This window comes from Capricornis sumatraensis, chromosome 7, assembly GCF_032405125.1.
Source record: "Capricornis sumatraensis isolate serow.1 chromosome 7, serow.2, whole genome shotgun sequence".
Lineage (NCBI taxonomy): Eukaryota > Metazoa > Chordata > Mammalia > Artiodactyla > Bovidae > Capricornis > Capricornis sumatraensis.
Window position 1 is genome coordinate 61,908,996 of NC_091075.1, and position 6,000 is coordinate 61,914,995.

General features: G+C 44.2%; 1 protein-coding gene across 1 annotated transcript in view; it reads right to left on the reverse strand.

The window, feature by feature from the left end:
• Nucleotides 1-3,071, reverse strand: part of RBM47 (RNA binding motif protein 47) — a 101,410-nt gene extending 98,339 nt beyond the window's left edge. Inside the window, exon 1 of the mRNA XM_068974934.1 lies at nucleotides 2,986-3,071. The gene's annotated coding sequence lies outside the window, so the exon portion shown is untranslated. The remainder of the gene's footprint in view (nucleotides 1-2,985) is intronic.
• Nucleotides 3,072-6,000: the final 2,929 nt, after the last annotated feature.

The following is a 6,000-nucleotide window of genomic DNA, read 5'->3' on the forward strand; positions in this document are numbered from 1 at the left end:
ATTCATGACTAAGAAACCAGCAAGTTTGGTCAATTCAATGGAACTGGGGTTCCACGTCATATGTGGTATGTGCACATGTCTAAATGCACAGGTGTGAATTTCTGAATCTGTCAGTTAAGTTACTCAGTTGCTCAACAGTACTCTGGATAGAAAATGTCAACATAGAGCATGAAGATTTGATGTCTGAGAATCTCATAATGGTCCAAAATGGAAGTAAGGTCAGTAGCTGACCTCTGTCCATTCTAGTTAAACCATATATATATATATATATATGTGTGTGTGTGTGTATATATATATATATATATATATATATAGAGAGAGAGAGAGAGAGAGAGAGAGGCCATGTCACATCACATGTGGGATCCCAATCCAGGATCAAACCTGGCCCCCTGCTGCAGTGGGAGCATAGTCTTAACCATTGGACCACCAAGGAAGTCCTCCATCTTTTTTTTTTCTTAAATCTGGCTTTTGGATGGAGGAATTATATATCCCATTACCAGAAATCACCCCTCCCTGATGCCATTAAATCAACAGAGAAAAAGAAAAGTGGACACATTTGTTCATGAAAACAATCCCTCACTAGAAGCTGATCACCTTCTGTGAGGGGTAAATGAGGGAAATTGAGAACACAGATTTTGGAATTCAAAAGATTGGTAGGAAAATAGAACCAGGAATCCAGCTCTAGGAAATGATGCTAATAGGAAAGGAAGAATATATGTTGAACCACAAAACCAAAAAAGTCTCTTTAAAGGTCTTTTAAAGACATTCTTACAGACATTTGACTAAGTCAAAAGATTCTTCCAGAATTTGACATCTGTTCATCTGAAGCCACTTTCCTTTACCTCTTTCCCCATTAGGTTCATGCTTATTCCTTGAACCTGATGCTCACTGGCCCATTTTGAAACCCTCCAGATATCCTCATTTGACAAGTCGCTACTGACTGCTCCCAGTCTCCCATGCCTAGTAAACCATTCCTTCTTCTTTGGGTCTCAGTTAAAACAGCACTGAAATTCCAAGAAACCTTCCCTGATGGTCACTCCTTTCACTAACATTCAAAGTAGGTCCTTTCTTAATTCCTTATAATTCTTCTTTGGCCCACTCACAACTCTTTCATTATTTAATGTCTGGTTTGACTACCCCTGGTGGCTCAGACGGTAAAGAATCTGCCTGCAATGTGGGAGACCTGGGTTCGATCCCTAGGTTGGCAAGATCGCCTGGAGAAGGGAATGGCTACCCACTCCAGTATTGTGGCCTGGAGAATCAGACGCGACTTTCACTTTCACTTTCTTTTTGACTACTAGACCAGGTTCCTGGGGGCAGAAAACCAATCTTTTCTGTCTTATTTATCCAGCATCTAGCATAGAGCCTGGCACTGTGCTAGGGAAAACCTTTGTTAACTGATTCACCTACTGACTTTAGGGTTAATGTACTATCAAGTGTGGTTCCCTATAATATAGAGGTTCTGAAAATATTAAAGCCTATATAAATCAAGTGTCTGCCTCTACTACGGGAGAGCTGGGTTTGATCCCTGGGTCGGGAAGATCCCCTGGAGGAGGAAATGACAACCCACTCCAGTATTCTTGCCTGGAGAATCCCATGGACGGAGGAGCCTGGTGGGCTACAGTCCATGGGGTCGCAAAGAGTCAGACACGACTAAGCGACTTAACTTAAATCAGATCCGTGTGATTTGGAGAATCCAGTCCATACTGCATTATACTCTATAAAGATGCTATTTACCCATGCATTTAACATGAATGTGAATTTGGACTCATTCACACATAAATCTGGAGAAGGAAATGGCAACCCACTCCAGGATCCTTGCCTGGAGAATCCCTATGGACAGAGGAGCCTGGTGGGCTACAGTCCACAGCATTGCAAAGAGTCGGACACGACTGAAGTGACTTAGCACAAGGACTCAGGCATACATAAATCATCCTGACAAATCATTCTGGGGTGAAATATTCTAAAATAGAACATCTTACTTGTAAACACCACGATGCCAACCACTGGAGAGGAAGCAGGTGTTGGATAAGACAGTATCTGGCTTTAGGATCTGCTATCTAATTGACTGCTCCATGAGGTCACATGGGCTGTTCTGAATGTCAGCACCACTGCTAAGGAGGTCCACGGGCTACCTGTCTCATCATATGGAGTAACAAAGATACTAGTTTCTAAAGGCATTTGCACTTTGTGAAAAATAGGACACAGAGAACACTTAATGCTAGTCATTTGATGGTTATTAGAAGAATGCTGTATTTCACCAAATCAGAATCTCCATAACATGCATCCCCACTTTAGACATGTTAAATTATGAGGGGAAATGTACTTTTAGAGTTATGAAATGCAGTGAACTACAAGAAAAACTCAGTATTAAAAGACTTCAAGCAAATTCATTCACATATAGCCTCGGTCTTTTTTTTTTTTACTGTGGGAGTCCTCTGGGGCCAACAGTACTTATAAACATATAGGACACTCTGGCCTAGTAAATTAAGCAAATGTCCAGAAGCAAAAACAATATGCATTGGTTAAAACATGAGAGAGAAGGGCTTCCCTGGTGGCTCAGTGGTAAAGAATCCGCCTGTCAATGCGGGAGATGTGGGTTCAATCCCTGATCCAGGAAGATCCCACATGCCACAGGGCAACTAAGCCCGTGCACCACAACTCCTGAGCCTGTGCCCTTAGCCCAGGTGCCGCAACTACTGAGCCCGCTCGCCCTAGAGCTCACGATCTGCAACAAGAGAAGCGACTGCAACGAGAAACTCACACACCCCAACTAGAGAGCAGCCCTGGCTCACGACAACTAGAGAAAGCCCACACAGCAATGAAGACCCAGTGCAGCCGAAAATGAATTAAATAACTTTTAAAATAAATAAATAATGATAGAGAGAGAGGATTAACATTTGGTGTCACTATGTACTATTCAACTACTTTTCTCCAACCCTCGATGATGTTTGTCTGAAGGGAAGACAGAGTCAGATCACTTACCAAACTTCCTCAGTGAGCCCAGGAGTGGCTGCTCACTGCTAGGGTGCCAGACACAAGGTGTCCTGATGCCTCTGTTACCCGAACTCTGAAATGGAAAAGATAACACTATTAACCCAGAGATGGCTAACGAGGAGCGTGTGGTTAATGACAGCTAAGTGGACGGAGGAGAGGTGGGAAAAAGAAGAAATACGGCGCTTTGATTACGGCACACCTTTGTGTGTGCATTGATTACAGGGAAAGCTACATAACCAGTCAGTACAAGAGTTCTGCACTGGCTCACATACATGGAGAAAATAGGTCATGTCCTTTTGCCAATTCCACAAGGCTATTCGGGTTGATATTAACTAAGGTATATTCAGGGCTTCCCAGGTGCCACAGTGGTAAGGAACCTGCCTGTCAATACAGGAGACGCAAGAGATGTAGGTTCGATCCCTGGGTTGGGAAGATTCCCTGGAGGAGGGCAGGGTAACCCACTCCAGTATTCTTGCCTAGAGAATCCCATGGACAGAGGAGCCTGGCAGGTTACTGTCCATGGGGTTGCAAAGAGGCAGACATGACTGGAAGGGCACACATGCCTGCACAAAGGATATTCAAGTGAAAAAAATCTCAACTCTGACAAGGAGAGAAGAGGAAAACACATAAAGAGGTGGTGTAACTGGGAGGGGGAGCTCATGGATTTCCCTAGGTGTTCAAACTCTGCCCTACTGCTTGCTAGCTCAGTGACTTTGGACATTTTACTCAACCTCTCTGATCCTTCTTTTTCTCATCCAATATGAGCCTGCTATCCAACTGTTAGGGACACTGTGACAACAAACAAGACAACAGGGCTATGAGAGCCATGAAGCCCTTAGGGCCCCGTGAGAGAGTCCACTCAATGGAGGGCAGCTATGATTACTATATTCCTTTAAATTTCTTTCTGCAGGGGCACATTAAGTTGTGGTCTTTTAGGGTAAATCACCAAACACTCAAAATGGTTTGAAGTCTGTGAGCTGTTAGCGTTTTAAAATATTTCTTTACCTTTGGAAGCCCTTTGCAGCTGGCTTTTCTGCCCATATATGAACAATATTCCTTAAGTATTCAGCTTCATCTTTACGTAAACACATTTGATTAACTAGGCTCTGTACAGCAGACTTCATCATGCTACTAGTCCACCAAGAATTAATAAAACCGCACAGGACTCTCACTCCCTCCCTTTCCAAGAAAGACCGTAAGTCTGCAACCTACCTCTGGGAAACAAAATACTGAGTTCTGTTAACTCCTCTAGTTGAAATAGGTAATCATTTGTTCCAAAGTTCTTCCCAACTCAATGGCCTCATTAACCAAGGTTGAGCTTTTGATTAACATGCAGGGCTTGAAGGAACTTTGACCCAGAAAGCTGGCATCTGACTCGCTTCTAAGCCCAACTTGTGTCACAAGTGCAGGTTTCAAGGGTAATAAAGGACCTGGGTGTTTGCTTACAGCAAACGGAGGTGGTGCCATGTCATTACAGAGCTTTTCCCAACTGTCCACCCAACCCTTGGCAAAGACAGTTTGCAGCCTGCACGTCGGCTTTTGGAGTGAACAGAATGAAAAGGTGTGGATTACCAAACTGAAAAGCACCTAAGTTCTACCTGGCACATTACCTAAACGTCAGTTGTTTAAGAAACATGAATATGATCCCCAGATGATAGTGATCAGAGCAGAGATTAGGTGTTGGGGCAGGTGCATGCTCTGTCTCCAGATTCTGCCTCAGTGAGCAAACTGCTCTCTCTGAAGGCTCCAGAGTTCTACAACAGTCTTCAGCCACAAAGCAGAGACCACAGCACCTGAACGTTCACGTCCTTGCCTATTTTAAGATGAATAGTGTCCTTCCCAAATTCATATGTTGAAGTGCTGACATCACCCCTGCCTCAGCACCTCAGAATGTGACAGTATTCGGAGATGCCTTTGAGAAGGTAACTAAGGTTAAAAGAGGTCATATGGGTGGGCCCTAAAGTTGCTCAGTGGCTCAGCAGCTAAAGAATCTGCCGTCAGTGCAAGAGACAAAGGAGATGTGGGTTTGATCCCTGAGTCAGGAAGATACCCTGGAGTAGGAAGTGGCAACCCACTGCAGTATTCTTGCCTGAAAAATCCCATGGACAGAGGAGTCCAGCAGGCTACAGTTTATGCTGTCGCAAAGAGCAGGCTGAGCCCTGCTATAGTATTATAGTTATAGTATAGTGCCTAGAGTCATTCTTAGCTTCTCTTTAGGGCTTCTGAGGCAGTGCTAGTGGTAAAGAACCTGCATGCCAATGCAGGAGACACAAGAGACATAGGGTTTGATCCCTGGGTCGGAAAGACCCCCTAGAGGAGGGCATGGCAACCCACTCCAGTATTTTTGCCTGGAGAATCCCATGGACAGAGGAGCCTGGTGGGCTACAGTCCATGGGGTCACACAGAGTCAGACACGACTGAGCCACTAACACACACACAACCCAGTATGACTGGTGTCCTTCCAAGAGATTAGGACACATTCACATTCAGACCAAGGGAAGACCCTGTGAGCACACAACGAGAAGGTGGTCATCTGCAAGCCAAGGACACAAGCCTCAACAGAAACCAAACCTGCCAACTTGATCCTGGGCTTCCAGCTTCCAGAACGGTGAGAAAATAAATTCCTCTCCTTTTCCCAGTCTACGGTATTTTTTTATTGTAGCCCCAGCGATCTAAACCACTACCCACCTCTCTGTACCCCCAACTATATGTCCCAGGACCAGGCAGATAACAAATGAGGAAGTTGACCAAGAGCAAAATAGCAGGAGAGGTGTCAAATTTTAAAACTTTAAAAAATACTGGGTGGCCACACAAAATATGTCCACAGATTGATTATGCTACGGGCCTTTCAGTGGCAACCCCTGGGTTACGTCATGCAATCAGATACTTAAAAGCGCCCACTATTCATCTTGCAACAAATATTAATTGAACACCTACTACAGAATAGATCTTATACTAGACACTAGGCATATCAGTGGTAACTAATATAAGGTGTCTTTGTCT